Source organism: Grampus griseus (genome assembly GCF_964374135.1).
Source record: "Grampus griseus genome assembly, chromosome: 10".
Classification (NCBI taxonomy): domain Eukaryota; kingdom Metazoa; phylum Chordata; class Mammalia; order Artiodactyla; family Delphinidae; genus Grampus; species Grampus griseus.
In genome coordinates, this window is record NC_139004.1 from 64,481,797 (window position 1) to 64,498,656 (window position 16,860).

Here is a 16,860-nt window from a genome sequence, read left to right on the forward strand (position 1 = left end):
AGAGTACCACATATGAAATTTGAAATTACCATATAGCAGAGATTCTTTAGAAACCAAGAAGCACACATAAATACTATGTATACCCACCCACCTTCAAATGTCCTTAGGCCAAAAATCTTATTCTACTCGCCTAACTCTTCGTCAGTATGTCTGATTTTAACTGGGTCTGGCTAAATGGGATTTATCTTGAACAGCATGTCTTTAAGATTAACTGTCACAATTGGTGACCATCTCCTTTTACCTGACAAAACCATCATTCAATAACAAGACAGTCTCTTATTCTACCAGAAAGACCCAATCAATTCATTAATGAAAGGAAAAAAATGTATACAGGGACCTGTGTTGTCACTTCACTTAAAACCAATAAAACAGCCATCTTTTCTGACATAAGTTCCCCTGCATGGACACCTGATCTGAAAATAAAGGTGCAGCATCAGCAACCTTCATGATTAGTAATGAAAGTGAAAGTAGAGTTAACAGCCAATTAACAGACTTCATCACTGAATAATGCAAGTAAAAGTACAGGGTTACAGCCAAAACTACATAAACTAAGTTGATAATGATAAAAACTACCCAGGATATCAACTTTAGAATAATGGCCAACCATCCTTACTTTGATTCTTTATGGTCCACTAAATCTATGGACATATGAAGCCTTAATTATTTCAGAATTAAACTACTCTTGAATATCTCTCTCAAACCTCTGGTCTTTAAAATCCCAATCATACAGCTTTTTTTCTTTTTTCCCCCAATCATATAGTTTTTAATATACACAGGTTCAGGAAGTGTCAGTTTACAGCAGAACTCTGCAGTAAACAATAAACAGTTCCATCACCAAAAGGTACCTGGGTCACATCCCAACTAGTACAAACTCAGGCATTCATAACATTACTAATCCATTTCCTTTGGAATGTTATGTAACACAAGGCAAGTCATTATGCTGACCTTTCTTGCCTACTAAAAAGTCTTAACAGTTATGCTCCTGAATGCTGCAGAAACTGCAACAGAACAATGTCCTAGAGAACCCATCAAAACTAAGGAAGATTAGGGAATCCCCTGGAGGTCCAGTAGTTAGGACTTTGCGCTTTCCTGCCGCGGGCCCAGGTTCAATCCCTGGTTGGGGAACTAAGATCCCACAAGCCGTGCAGCACAGCCAAAGAAATTTTAAAAATAAATAAAAATAAAATTAAAACTTCTGATTTGCAAAATTTGCTGTTAAGAAAATGAAAAGATAAGCTACATACTGGGAGAAAATATTTGCAAAACACAAATCTGATAAAGGACTGGTACCCAAAATATACAAAAAACTCTTAAAACTCAACAATGAAAAATGAACAGGGCTTCCCTGGTGGTGCAGAGGTTAAGAATCCACCTGCCGGGCTTCCCTGGTTGCGCAGTGGTTGAGAGTCCGCCTGCCGATGCAGGGGACACGGGTTTGTGCCCCGGTCCAGGAAGATCCCACATGCCGCGGAGCGGCTGGGCCTGTGAGCCATGGCCGCTAAGCCTGCGCGTCTGGAGCCTGTGCTCCGCCGCGGGAGAGGCCACAGCAGTGAGAGGCCCGCGTACCGCAAAAATAAATAAATAATCCACCTGCCAATGCAGGGGACACAGGTTCGATACCTGCTCCAGGAAGATCCCACATGCCACAGAGCAACCAGCCAGTGCGCCACAACTACTGAGCCTGCGCTCTAGAGCCCGTGAGCCACAACTACTGAAGCCCATGTGCCACAACTACTGAAGCCCAGGCACCTAAAGCCCGTGCTCCACAAAAGAGAAGCTGCCTCAATGAGAAGCTTGTGCACTGCAACAAAGAGTAGCCCCCGCTCGCCGCAACTAGAGAAAGCCCACGTGCAGCAACGAAGACCCAATGCAGCCAAAAATAAATATATAAATAAATAAATTTATAATTTTTTTTTTTTTTTTTTTTTTTTTACGGTATGCAGGCCTCTCACTGTTGTGGCCTCTCCCGTTGCGCAGCACAGGCTCCGGACGCGCAGGCTCAGCGGCCATGGCTCACGGGCCCAGCCTCTCCGCGGCATGTGGGATCTTCCCGGACCGGGGCACAAACCCGCATCCCCTGCATCGGCAGGTGGACTCTCAACCACTGCACCACTAGGGAAGCCCTATAAAAATTTTTTGAACAAATAGATTTTTTTAAATGGGCAAAAGACCTGAACAGACACCTCACAAGAGAAGAAACATAATGACAAATAAGAGTATGAAAAGATGCTCAACATCATGTCATTACGGAACTGCAAATTAAAACAACAAGATAGCACCAAATATCTATTAGAAAGGCCAAAATCCAAAACACTGACAACATCAAATGCCGACTAGGATGTGGAGCAACAGGAACTTTCATTCATTGCTAATGGGAATATTAAATGGTACAGCCACTTTGGAAGACAATTTGGCAGCTTCTTACAAAACATAGTCTTACCATCCAATTCAGCAATCATGGTCTCTGGTATTTACCCAAATGAGTTGAAAACTTACGTCCATGCAGAAACCTGCCCGTTAGTGTTTAGAGCAGCTTTATTCATAATCGTCAAAACTTGGAAGCAACCAAGATATTCTTCAATAGGTGAATTTGGTTCCTCAGAATCAGAATCTCCATTATAACCATATCCTCTATATATACACAATAAAATCTGAGAAGCCCTAATCTAGAGCTTCAGTTCAAGGGCCAAGCAGAGCAAGGGAGACAGAAATCAGGGCCCTCCCAAGGTTAAGTCTTATAAAGAGACATCCCACTTTACCTCTCAAGGTGAACCAGATTTAAACCAAGACCCAATTTTCCACAACCCCAGGGGACACAAAGAAGCCTGCAGTAGTGGCAAAAGAACAAAAAATTCCTGAGAAATTATTGCCACAGAATATCCCTTATGTGCACTGGCACCCAAGGTTCTCATAATCTGGATACGCCAAGTACCCTCAAATTGTACATAGTTTTAGGTAATCAACTACTAGGATTGCCACAGAATACTTGACAGAAACGAACACCAAGAGTAACTTCCCAACAGTAACAGTGTAAGCCAAAAGATAATGGAATGACAAATCCAATATGAAAGAAAATATAAGCAAACATACAATTCTATACCCAGAAAAAGTACTTTTCAAGGGTGAGAGCAAAACAGACATATGCATACATAGAAGGTGTTAGATTCTCAAAGGGATCTGTACTCAATAATATTAAAAACCACTTACAAAGACCTTGAAGGTGATTCAAGCTAACCACCTTCTCAGTATCTCTAGACCACGACCCAGGCTCTGCTCTAACATTAGTAGTCAAAGGAAACTCACTATCTTCTAAGGAAGTTCCATTCCACTTTTCTCCTTAACTTGACTTGATGGTTCTGTTCTGCCAAAGCAACAAAATACTAAATCTAATACCTCTTCCACTTGCCAGATCTTGATATATTTGAAAATAGCTGCCCCCACCTATTTCTTCTCCAAAGGAAATAGCTCTAACTCCTTAAATAGTACCTCAAATCATTTGATGTCTACTTTCATCACAAGCCAGACTGTTTTCTTCTGGATAGGCTCTAGATCATCCATGTCTCTGAAAATGTTGTTCTTAAAACCGAACACAATACCTAAGGTATGGTGTATTACACTCCTCTCTAAGGGTCCTTATACTTTTAATCCTAAGAATCTATAATCTTTATGCTTCTGATTGCCTGAATAATACCATCTCTTCATTACCACCTCAAGGCCAAGAAAGAAGCATTTGAAGAACTGTTTTAAAGAATAGTATATTTAACTGTATGATATCACTTATATGTGGAATCCAAAAAATACAACAGACTAGTGAATATAACAAAAAAGCAGACTCACAGATATAGAGAACAAACTAGTGGTTACCAGTGTGGAGAGGGAAGGGGGGAGGGGCAAGATGGGGTAGTGGATTAAGTGGTACAAACTATTACATATGAAATAAGTTATGGGACTTCCCTGGTGGCACAGTGGTTAAGAATCCGCCTGCCAGTGCAGGAAATCCGGGTTCAAGCCCTGGTCCGGGAAGATCCCACATGCTGCAGAGCAACTAAGCCTGTGCGCCACAACTGCTGAGCCTGCGCTCTAGAGCCCGCGAACTACAACTACTGAAGCCCGTGAGCCACAACTACTGAAGCCCACGTGCCTAGAGCCTGTGCTCCACAAGAGAAGCCACTGCAATGAGAAGCCCACACACCACAAGGAAGAGTAGCCCCCGCTCATCACAACTAGAGAAAGCCCGCACGCAACAACAAAGACCCAAAGCAGCCAAAAATAATAAATAAAATAAATGAATTTGATAAAAAAAAAAATCTATCATAATTTTTTTTTTTTTGACCATACTGTGCAGCTTACAGGATCTGAGTTCCCCGACCAGATATTGAACCAGGGCCCTCCGCAGTGACAGCGTGGAGTCTTAACCACTGGACCACCAGGGAATTCCCCCAAGGATGCTTTTTTTAAAAGAATTTCTTGGGAGTTCCCTGGCGATCCAGTGGTTAAGACTCTGAGATCCCACTAAAGGGGGTTTGGGTTCAATCCCTGGTCAGGGAACTAAGATTCCACGTGCCAGGCAGCATGGCCAAAAAAAAAAAATTTCTTCATGTCTGGTAATGAAAGGTAGACAAAACAATAACAAAAGAACAGGGGACTTCCCTGGTGGTCCAATGGCTAAGACTCCAATATCGGAGGCCCAGGCTCGATCCCTGGTCAGGGAACTAGATCCCACATGCATGCCGCAACTAAGAGTTTGCATGACACAACTAAGGAGCCCATGGACCACAACTGAGAAGCCCACCTGCCACAACTAAGGAGCCCACATGCCACAACTAGGAGCCTGCCTGCCACAACTAAGACCCGGTGCAACCAAATAAGTAAATAATTTTTTAATTAAAAAAAATAGAGTAATAAAGTCAGAAGTAAGGAGAAAATAAAGCATGAAGTTTTATTTCTAATTACCTACTACTAGGATCTGATCTTGGCATTCTCTAGGTGAATATTTTCTTAATCTATTCAAGGAAAAATAAAGAAAGAACAAATCAAAGTTATAGACATAGAAAGGATAACAAAGGCAAAGGATAACAGAATCAGGATTCCCCTTTGGAACAATGGACAGAAATCAGGAGTTACAGAAGGAATACAGGAGTGTAAAAAAGTCCAACACATAGATTCAAAAAACCAACCAGGGGCTTCCCTGGTGGCGCAGTGGTTAAGAATCCACCTGCCAGTGCAGGGAACACGGGTTTGAGCCCTGGGCCAGAAGATCCCACATGCCGCGGAGCAACTAAGCCCATGCGCCACAACTACTGAGCCTGCGCTCTAGAGCCCGCAAGCCACAACTACTGAGCCCGCGTGCCACAACTACTGAAGCCCACACGCCTAGAGCCCGTGCTCGGCAACAAGAGAAGCCACCGCAACAAGAAGTCTGCACACCGCAACAAGTAGCCCCCCCTCACCACAACTAGAGAAAGCCCACGTGCAGCAACGAAGACCCAACACAGCCAAAAATAAATTAATTAATTAATTTTAAAAAACCAAACAACCAACCAACTGAGGACAAAGACTTGGGTTAATAGCAGTTCTAGAGAAAAAAAGACCTACAGGTGACCTTACTACCAGACAAGTAAAAACTAACACTGAAAAGTGGATATTGAAAGAAAAAAGAACCTAATTTATTCTAAAGCAACATTGATGGAAACTAAGCTCCCCAAGGGCAGGGATCATTTTAAATTCCTTAATCACTTTACTTTCAGGGACTAATACAGTAGTATCTGGATCAGAACATACGTGACAAACTGACAAACTGTAGCATGTCCAGAGGATGATGCCCACACAGTAAAAAGTTTAGAAAGCACATTTCAGAAGAGGTGGCTAGAAGGAAAAAACTGTTTAGTCTGGAAAATAAAAAATTTAAGTGGGACAAAATAACTGTAACTAAATAGCTGTAAAGTGGAGATTGGAGCTACAAGGAATAATTGTAGACAGCAAAATTAGAACCAGTGAATAAAAACTGCAGGGAGGCAGCTCTGAGATAATTATCAAGGAAGTCTTTCTAAAATGACAAATTTGCAAACCTGGAATTGATAGCCACCAGCTGTGAAGTCCCTGTCTAGGGGAATACTTCCTAAAAGAGAGGACTGGATGAATCACTTATACTGTGTGAAAAACTGCACTAGATTATCTCTAAGATCTCTACCAAGTCTATGATTCTACAAGTAGGAAGAAGTCCAGTAAAGTAATTATTTTTGCTCTCAACACTGCCAAAGTTTTAAAAAAAACCTAAAACCCAGGAATTTCTTTAATTAAAAGGAACAATCCCACCAAGAAGGGATAAAGGTTGACCTGTTGGTCAAGATACTTGATATGAAGAGACTGCTTTGCTTGAGATTAAGCTTTTCATTGGGAGTGAGAATAGGTCACCAATTCCAGCTACAGTCAGTCACTTCCTGTTTGGCCAGGGGCAAATGACTTCACCTCTCCACTGGAACTGAAAAATAGTAATTTAAAATACCAATATTACAGGAATATAATTTAAATTAGTTAACTGCAAAATACTTTAGAATTTACCTTATGTGACAATTAAAACTGCATTTTCCACCTGAAACTAACATAATATTGTAAATCAGTTACACTCCACTATAAAATAAAATTTAAATTAAAAAAAAGAAATACTAAAAAAAAACCTTGCAGTTTCCTACTTTACACATACACTACGGTTGAACTATTAAGTAAATCTATTATAAATAATAAGAACCAAGTTTCTCACTGACAGAGAAAGAAATTACAAATAAGCAAGGAGGTGAATGCTAGAATGAACTCTGTGGTGCTGGATTAGAGTCAGAAGAGACCAGTATGAATCCATGATTATATTTATATACAGATAGATACAGAAACAGATCTGTGTAGGGAATTCCCTGGTGGTCCAGTGGTTAGGACTCTCTGCCCTTTCACTGTTGAGGGCGCAGGTTCAATCCCTGGTCGGGGGAACTAAGATCCTGCAAGCTGCGACGCGTGTCCAAAACAAAACAAAACAGGTATGTGTATACCTGGGTCAGTATACATACATATATTTCCCAGCTCTGTTCCCTAAGAATGCCAAGAAGCAGTGATATCCCAGTAGCAATGAGTACACCCAGTTCATTTAGAAACCAGACCTTGGTTCCTAAATATTTTTCTGCAATAAAAGAAACCAGAGCTCCTTCAAGAAATGGTTGGTTCTAGGGCCAGGGCTGGGGAAATAAAGATGAGACTGGGGCTTCCCTGGTGGCACAGTGGTTGAGAGTCCGCCTGCTGATGCAGGGGACGCGGGTTCGTGCCCTGGCCCGGGAAGATCCCACATGCCGCAGAGCGGCTGGGCCCGTGAGCCATGGCTGCTGAGCCTGTGCGTCCGGAGCCTGTGCTCCACAACGGGAGAGGCCACAACAGTGAGAGGCCCGCGTACAGCCAAAAAAAAAAAAAAAAGATGAGACTAGAGCATCTTGCAGCACCAGAAAGTAAAAATGTGATCCAAAAAAAAGCGGGGGGGGGGGGGGGGGCTCATGTCAAAAGAACATAGGTGGCAAATGGCCAAAGCTATAAGAATTTATGCAACAAAATATAGTACTGGATTACAATCCAAAGGGAGAAAAATGTTCATGAATCCATACTGATATAAATGATTAAATAAATAAATGGGGGAAAGGCACAAATCTTCCTTACAGAAGAATTCCAAATAATAAATGTAGGAGGAATGAGGGAAACAAAATCACCACTAGAATAACACAATAATAATTGCTGCTGCAGGCAAGTTTCACTGCCGAATGCTAAAATTAATGGATGAAACTTTAAGAAAGAAAATCAGATCTTTGCTTAGCCTCACAGAGATATTTACTAATTACTGTGGGTGGTTTTAACTTATGCTCACAAATTCTTTGATACTCATCCCTTCAGGAGGTGGAGCTTAAATTCCCTTGCCCTGGAGTGTGGCTTTACTCAGTGACTCATTTCTAGCTTTTAACAAATGAAGTAAGGAAACGGAAAAAGAGTCACTTTATTGAAAGCTGGCAGCCACACGACCTTCAATCAAGCTACCAAAGTTAACGTCAGTAATAAGTCGTGTTGATATCAGATATCCTCTGATACGAAATATGATGGGACAAGAAGGGCATACTATCTCTCTGGTAATCTTCCCTAAAATGCCTAACCTCACTCAGGCTAATCAAGAGAAAACAGAAAATGCAAATTCAGGAACACTCTACGAATGACCACTATTCTTCAAAAGTGTCAAGCATCAAAGCAAGGAGAAACCAAGAAACTGTCACTGGTTGGGAGAAACTAAGGAACCATGACATCTTAAGTGCAATGTGGTATCCTGGATTGAATCCTGTAACACAAAAAGAGTATCAGTGTGGAAAAACTGGGGAAATCAGAGGAAAGTCTGTAAGTTAGTTGATAACGTTAAACTAATGTTGCTTTCTTAGGGCTTCTCTGGTGGCGCAGTGGTTAAGAATCTGCCTGCCAACGCAGAGGACACGGGTTCGAGCCCTGGTCCGGGAAGATCCCACATGCCGCGGAGCAACTAGGCCCATGCGCCACAACTACTGAGCCTGCGCTCTGGAGCCCACAAGCCACAACTACTGAGTCCATGTGCCACAACTACTGAAGGCCACGCGCCTAGAGCCCGTGCTCCGCAACAGGAAAGGCCACCGCGATGAGAAGCCCGCGCACCGCAACAAAGAGTAGCCCCTGCTCACCGCAACTAGAGAAAGCCTGCGCGCAGCAACAAAGACACCCAACGCAACCAAAAATAAATAAATACATTTTTTAAAAAAAAAGGGCTTCCCTGGTGGCGCAGTGGTTGAGAGTTCGCCTGCCGATGCAGGGAACACGGGTTTGTTCCCCGGTCTGGGAAGATCCCACATGCCGCGGAGCGGCTGGGCCCGTGAGCCATGGCCACTGAGCCTGCGCGTCCGGAGCCTGTGCTCCGCAACGGGAGAGGCCACAACAGTGAGAGGCCCGCGCACAGCAAAAAAAAAAAAAAAACAACTAATGTTGATTTCTTAATTTTGATAAATGTATGATGATTATATAAGATGTTAACATTAAGGGAAGCTGAATGAAGAGTATACAGAAATTGTGTACTATCTTTACAACTCTTCTGTAATCTAAAATTATCTCAAAATAAAAGGTTTTTTTAAATTGCATTTTACCTTGTAAAATTGGGGAGAGTGAGGAAAGGTTATAAATACATTTCAAACGATTCTTAAATGCAAACTAACAAAATGGATTTTACGGGGCTTCCCTGGTGGCGCAGTGGTTAAGAATCCACCTGCCGGGCTTCCCTGATGGCACAGTGGTTAAGAATCCGCCTGCCAATGCAGGGGACACGGGTTCGAGCCCTGGTCCGGGAAGATCCCACATGCCGCGGAGCAACTGAGCCCGTGCACCACAACTGCTGAGCCTGCGCTCTAGAGCCTGCAAGTCACGGTTACTGAGCCTGCGAGCCTAGAGCCAGTGTTCCGCAACAAGAGAGGCCACCGCAATGAGAGGCCCGCGCACCGCAGGAAAGGGTGGCCCCCGCTCGCTGCAACTAGAGAAAGCCTGCGCACAGCAACCAAGACCCAACACAGCCAAAAATAAAAAATAAATTAAAAAAAAAAAAAAAAAGAATCCGCCTGCCAATGCAGGAGACATGGGTTCGAGCCCCGGTCCGGGAAGATCCCACATGCCACAGAGCAACTAAGTCCGTGCACCACAACTACTGAGCCTATGCTCTAGAGCCCACGAGCCACAACTACTGAAGCCCACATGCCACAACTACTGAAGGCTGCATGCCTAGAGCCTATGCTCTGCAACAAGAGAAGCCACCGCAATGAGAGGCTGACGCACCGCAACGAAGAGTAGCCTCCGCCCTCTGCAACTAGAGAAAGCCCACGCACAGCACCAGATGCGGCCAAAAATTATTTATTTATTTATTTTTAATGGGTTTTACGATGAGAAGATTAACTTTTCAACCTGTAAGGAATCACAAAAGTACATTCGGTTGACTTTCAAGCTTAAAATTTTAATGACATACAAAGTAATTCCCCTAAGGTCTGCGTTGAGAAATTAGCCTACAATGCTCTAAGAAGACAGTGTGTACAAACCCCTCATATATATGTTTGCTCTATCCCCTTTCTTGACCCTAACTATCCTCAGCATACTCACTCCTAGCAATAAGGCCACAGTAACCTGGTTCTAAGAGTGCCATTTAGAAGGACAAAGTGAAATCAGTTGATATCTACTCGGTTTCCTTTTCACACTGAGCAAGTCAAATGAACTACACCAAGATGACTTCAAAATGTTCCTCTCAGATTTTCTCGCTTTTTAAAGAAAAATAAAACCTACATATCAACGACTGATGCTTAATATTTAAAAAGGAGGAGGAGAAGGAGGAGGAGGAAAATAGCGATGTCAAAAATTTGAAGTATCAACAGCAAAAGTTTATGCAGCCAAAGGATGGACCACCAAATTCAGAAACAAGATTAGGAGAAAGAACAAGACCCTAAGATCAATAGGAACCATATCTCTAAAACTAAGCAACCGATCTTGATGTAGGTAGGAGGTTCAAACCACACAAGGGAACACTCATTCCCAACCCCACCCTTCAACCAAAATGAAAACTGCAAGCAAGTATCTTTCCTTGTTCTCAAGCCATTTTGAAAAAGTATGACAAACTTGTCCTACTCTCCCCTGAAAGCCAATTAATTAATAAAAGTTTTCATACCCTCTAAAAAATAAAGCTTAGGCATAAGACAGGTGTTTCCTTCACTGTCAGCAAACAATGGAAAATGACTTTTTTAATATGTAATATAAACTTATTTATAAATTTGGGAATTTTAACTCAAGTAAGTATATGCTGGTATGACAAATATATGAAGAGTTGACTTAAAAAACTGAGACAGTGGGGAAATGTGTGAGAATCTCCCCAGCACTGTCCAACATAAATATTCCATAAGTTACAGAAAAAAACCCAAAGAAACTTTTTGGCCAACCCAATAGGAGTTTGCATAGTGGAGAAAGAAGGCAGACCCACTAGGCTTCTGTGACTTGATTAAAACATCCCCTAAGAACATACAGTGCCCTTAGTTTCAATTCTATAATCAACTGCATCCTTATTACTGATTTGGCTGCCCAGAAACAAAGGAGGTACCCTGGCCAGTGGATAATTAATTCCCATGTGCATATGGCACTTAAAACTTTGGACATAAATAATTTTTTTAATTTTTAAATATTTATTTATTTTGGCTGCACTGGGTCTTCACTGCGGCACGCAGGATCTTCATTGCGGCATGTGGACTCTTAGTTGTGGCATGCATGCATGCAGAATCTAGTTCCCCAACCAGGGATTGAACCTGGCCCCCTGCATTGGGAGCACAGTCGTACCCATGGACCACCAGGGAAGTCCCTGACGTAAATAAACTTATATTTGGCTTATCAGTCTCCAGTGAGATTACTCTGCATGAATAAATTCTTAAGTGCTTGAATCACCCATGTGAACCAAAAATGTCCAGTTTCTGAAATGTCCAGTTTCTGAACTACTGTGGGAGTCAGAGGGACATTGGTGTGGATGCCACTTTATCTGTGTGACCTTGATTCCTGTCAGTCTCAATTTCCTCATCTGTAAATAAACACCAACAACTAGTGCCTGGAAGATGGCAAGTGCTCAAAAAGTGATAGCTTTATTATATTTAAGGCAAATTTGAAAGGAAGTGTATAATTGAGGTAAAAACATTTCATTTAAAAAGCAGCAGTATGGGACTTCCCTGGTGGCCCAGTGGTTAAGAATCCGCCTGCCAATGCCAGGGACACGGGTTCGAGCCCTGGTCTGGGAAGATCTCACATGCTGGGGAGCAACTAAGCCCATGCACCACAACTACTGAGCCTGCGCTCTAGAGCCCGCGAGCCACAACTACTGAAGCCCGCACACCTAGAGCCCGTGCTCCACAACAAGAGAAGCCACTGCAACGAGAAGCCTGCGCACCGCCACGAAGAGTGGTTCCCGCTCGTTGCAACTAGAGAAAGCCCGTACACAGCAACAAAGACCCAACACAGCCAAAAATAAATAAATAAATTCTTAAAAAAAAAAAAAACAGCGGTATGGACCATCAAACCACATCAATTTAAAAGACATCCCTTGACAAGAGATGTCCCATGCAAGAGAGTTGAGAAGCGCAGTTAAAATGCTACAAGTAAAGTACCCCCTGTACTGTACAGATGGAGTCTCTTGCTTAGCAACTCTAGTGTTGTCTACCAAACACCCAGCCCATAATAGTTAGAGCATGACAACTGTTCACTCTAAATCCATGTGCTCAGCTTGGATTCAGAACTGATTTATAAAAATAGCTGCTGCTGCCGCTCTTTGAATCTCTTTGAGCTGATGACTGGACAGTGTTACCCTATAGGCCTAGAGCAGCTGTATTCCCTCACCACACCCATTTCTCTGTCTGCCCAGTCGAGCTGACGGCACCCCCACCCCACCCCACCCCCATCTCTGCAGCATACTATTCTCCCTCTTCCCGGGCTGAGTGAGCAAATTACAAGCACAAATATCCCCTGATGCAATGCCACAACCATCCCTGGGAAAGAGCAGAGGCAGTTGCCAAAAGCGCAGCAGCAGGAAAATGGGCGGGAGACACACACACACGCAGAGCAAGAAACACTGCAATCCTAGGGAGCCAGGGAGAGGGAATCGAGAGGCCCTGGGGAGCAATACTGTAACTGGACCGAGGAGGGTGAGGAGAAAAGGGGGTTCCCAGGAGAAAGCTGGGTAACACTAACCATCCCGAGAAGCACGTTTCACTCTGGGTCTGGGTCCTTAAACACAGACCTAAGCGTAATCACTGTCTCCTCCCCAAAGCAGCAAATGCATTTAATTTACCCATTCCTGGATGGAAGGAAAACCCTAACATCCCCCGCCACCCCCACCCCCCCACAGGGTAATTTCACCGAAGAGCTCAAGCAACATACCAGCGGAGAACCTGGTCCATGTGCTAAATCACAATCTCTGTTCTGGGTAACATTTCCAACTGCCCCCGAGGTGCCTGTCCTATCCTCGCATCCCCACCCTTTACAGCAAGCGACCCCTGCGCACTCCCACAGCCAGAAACATGCTTAGTCCCCAAACAGTGCTAGGGCCACGCACGCAGGAAGAGCCCTGCCTGGGGTCCCGTTCTCCCGACCACCCTCCAGCCCCTCCCGTAACCCCTGACCCTGCACACTCTCTAAGGCTCGCCTCAGTCCCACCTCAACTGACCCCCCAAAGCCTCACGGGACAACCTTTGAGTTCTACGTCCTCGAGCCCCACCGGGGCCTGACCCTGCACCCTCTCTAAGGCTCGCCTCAGCCCCACTTCAACTGACCCCCCAAACCTCACGGGACAACCTTTGAGTTCTCCTATGTCCCCGAGCCCCACCCAGGGCCCCAGGCTGCAGCCGACCCTCGCTCCCCAGGCTCAGCCCCATCCCTCGCCCAAGGCGTGCCTCTCGGCCCCACCGCTCCAGACCCCAGCAGCTGGACCTCTCAGCCCGCCCCGCCCGGCGAGTCTCCGGATCACGCCTCGAAGACTTGGAATATCACGCCCGCAGGCCCCCCGCCCGGCCGCCCCCGCGTCCCGAAGCCGGCGGCCACCGCCCTTCCCCGCTTCGGGAGGGCCTGGTGGGGTCCCGGGCGGCCGCGGGGCGAGGCTCGGGCAGTCCCGGGGGCAGTGGGGAGGCCACCCCTCTGACGGGGCCCCGCCTGCCGCTGCACCTACCCGCCGCCGCCGCTGCGCCGGAGCCTGAGCCGGAGCCGGAGGGAGCCGGGAGATGGCCGAGAGCAGCCGGGAGGAGCCGGGAGCCAGCGAGCGAGCCCGAGGGGCGGGACGCAGGGAGAGGCCGCTTCCTCGTCGCCCTCTTGAGGGCCGGCGCGAGGGAGGGACGCCGCCACCGCCTATTCCGCGGGCGCCGCGTCTCCTGCCAATAAGCGCGGTGAGGGGGCGGGCGGACGACAGCGGCGGACCAATAGGCGCCGGCCCCGCCGCCTCGACCCCGCCGGGGTAGCGGCCAAGCGGAGGGCCGTTGGGGGCGAGGTACGCATGGGGGCTTCAGACGCCCGCCTCCCGCCCGCCTGCTGCCGCCAGAGCGGCGGGAGGACAGACCGGCCTACTCCGCTGCTCTGTGCATTGATCGTCGCTTCCTTTTAGAACTTGGTGCCTGGAGCGGGGAGGATGTGAGCGGCGGGGCACACGCGGCCGGGCCTGTGGCTCTATGACGTAACCTGGGAGGGGCGCGGGGCGGGGCCTGGGGCGCTGGCCAGCTGGGCGCTGGAAAGAACCCTAGCGGGATGAGGACGCAGCTGGGGGGCCTCTCCTGGGCTGCTCTGCCACCAGCCACAAGTGAAGTGGCTGTTCCAAGTTGAGATACTTTATAAGTGTAGAATACACACCGAATTTCCGAGACTTAAAAATATATATAAAATAGCTCATTCATAATCATTGATTACAATTTGGGTCATTACAAAATTGATTGCAGGTTTGAATATCTTTGGTTAAATAAAATATATTTTAAAACAATTTCATGTTTCTTTTTTACTACTTTTTAAATGTAACTACTGGAGGGACTTCCCTGGTGGTGCAGTGGTTAAGAATCCGCCTGCCAATGCAGGGGACACGGGTTCAATCCCTGCAGAGCAACTAAGCCCGCGAGCCACCACGACTGAGCCCACGTGCCACAACTACTGAAGCCCGCGGGCCTAGAGCCCGTGCCCTGCAACAAGAGAAGCCACCAAAATGAGAAGCCCGCGCACTGCAACGAAGAGTAGCCCCTGCTTGCTGCAACTAGAGAAAGCCCGCGCGCAGCAACAAAGACCCAATACAGCCAAATAAAGAAATTAAAAAAATAAAATGTAACTACCAGCAAAAGTAGAATTACTGTTTGGTTCACATTGCATTTCTGCTGGGTAACGCTGGTCTGGAAGTTAAAAGTGATAGCTGACACTGTATTGAATGCTCACTATATTCCGCGCATTCTCTTAAGTATGTGATACCTAATAACTCATTTAAATGATCACAACAATCCTATATAGTTGGTATTCATGTTCTTATTATCATTTTACAGATGAGAAAACAAACAGAACTTTAGTGACTTACCTAACTGGTGGTTGCTAGAGAGGAGGAGGGTGAGGAGTTGGGCAAAATAGGTGAAGGGGGTTAAGAGGTACAAACTTCTAAATATAAGTAAGTCACAGAGATGTAATATACAGCATGAGGAATATAGTTGATAATACTAAATACTGTAATAATTTTGTATGGTGAAAGATGGTTACTAGACATTGTGGTGATCATTTTGTAATGTATTTAAATGTTGAATCACTGGGAATTCTCTGGTGGTCCAGTGGTTAGGACTCTACACTTTCACTGCTGAGGACGCGGGTTCAATCCCTGGTCGGGGAACTAAGATCCCACAAGCGTTGGGGTGCTGCCAAAAATAAATTAATAAATAAATATCGACTCACTATGTTGTACACTTGAAACTAACATTATATTGCATATCAACTATACTTAAAATTAAATAAATTAAAGGATAAGTGGAAAAGGGATAGCACTGCGAATTTGGAGCCCTGGAAAGGACTTTAAGCCAATCACAGAAAACTGAAATGACTGATCTGGATCACACACCAATTAATAAGACAGGTGTCTTGGCCCAAACCCAGAGATTTCCCCCTCTCTCACCTTACCCAGACTCCAAAGTAGGAGAACTACCATTGCAAGCCTGAATTCATTCATCCAACAGATGTTGACTGAGTACCTGCACATCAGGAAGGGTCACACAGTGAAGGGCACATGTACAAAGATAAAAAAGATTAGGTTTCCTCTCTCGTGAAATTAGCATTACTTCACACCAAAGCCCACTGAAGAAAAGCACACAGGTGGGAGCTAAAAAAGTTACTTTGCTCCTTCTCCCTGCTGCCTGGAATAAACAGCCCCTAGGCCTATCCCAGGCTTTATGAATAGAATTGGCTTTGAAATCCTTAGAAGACAGATGGCTAGGAAGATTCAAAAGTGTTGGAATCCTCCACTTCTTCCTTAATGTAACAGAGTCACCATGTTCTGTGTATCCCAAGCTAGACAACCATCTCAGTTATTCCCTTCCTTCTCCCTTCTCAGGCCTACCAGATGCTCCTTCTGCCTCAGAAACATCTCCATCAACATGGATGCTGTTCCCTGTTCTCTTTCCTGTATACTGCCACGGCTACTTCCAAGTCCTTTGCCAAGCTTGACAACCTTCTGGACACCCCCCCTCCAATTCATATACACCCTCCTGCACCCCTTATATACCTCTCTATTAACAGTACTCACCACATATGTGGTAATTATTTGTGTAAACATAGATCTGCCCTAATTGTTTCTCAAGGTATAGGTACTTTCTGTTTGCCCACCTGCAATAGGAAAGAACTTTCCCTTCAGTTCCAGGGTACCCAGGATAAAACACAGAGCCCCAGGGAATTCCCTGGCCATCCAGTGGTTAGGACTCTGAGGTTCCACTGCTGGAGGCTGGGGATTCCATCCCTGGTTGGGGAACTAAGATCCTGCAAGCCACATGGAATGGCCAAAAAAACAAAAAAACAAAACGTAGATTCCCAGCATCTCAGAGTTGGAAGGGAATCTTAGCAAACATTTAGTCCCATGTCTAAGGATATATTCTTGAAGCTCCAGAAGTTCACAAGAAGACATTTTAGAGTTATCCAATATATTTATTATCCATGAAAATCATGCTTTATATTTATTCATCCAATTTTTTTTTTAAGGCAGAGCCAGGTGGCACGTGGGCATGTGGGATCTTAGTTACCCAACCAAGGATCGAACCCAGC

At 45.2% G+C, this 16,860-nt stretch overlaps 1 protein-coding gene across 5 annotated transcripts in view; it reads right to left on the bottom strand.

Annotated features, from left to right (window-relative positions):
* MAP4 (microtubule associated protein 4) overlaps positions 1-13,904 on the bottom strand; it is a 167,548-nt gene extending 153,644 nt beyond the window's left edge. For 4 of the 5 annotated variants that reach the window (XM_082664897.1, XM_082664900.1, XM_082664884.1 and 1 more), the window contains exon 1: positions 13,766-13,904. The gene's annotated coding sequence lies outside the window, so the exon portion shown is untranslated. Of the gene's footprint in view, positions 1-4,953; positions 4,973-13,765 lie in introns of those variants that run through there. The other variant, XM_082664896.1, reaches the window with a different exon arrangement.
* Positions 13,905-16,860: the final 2,956 nt, after the last annotated feature.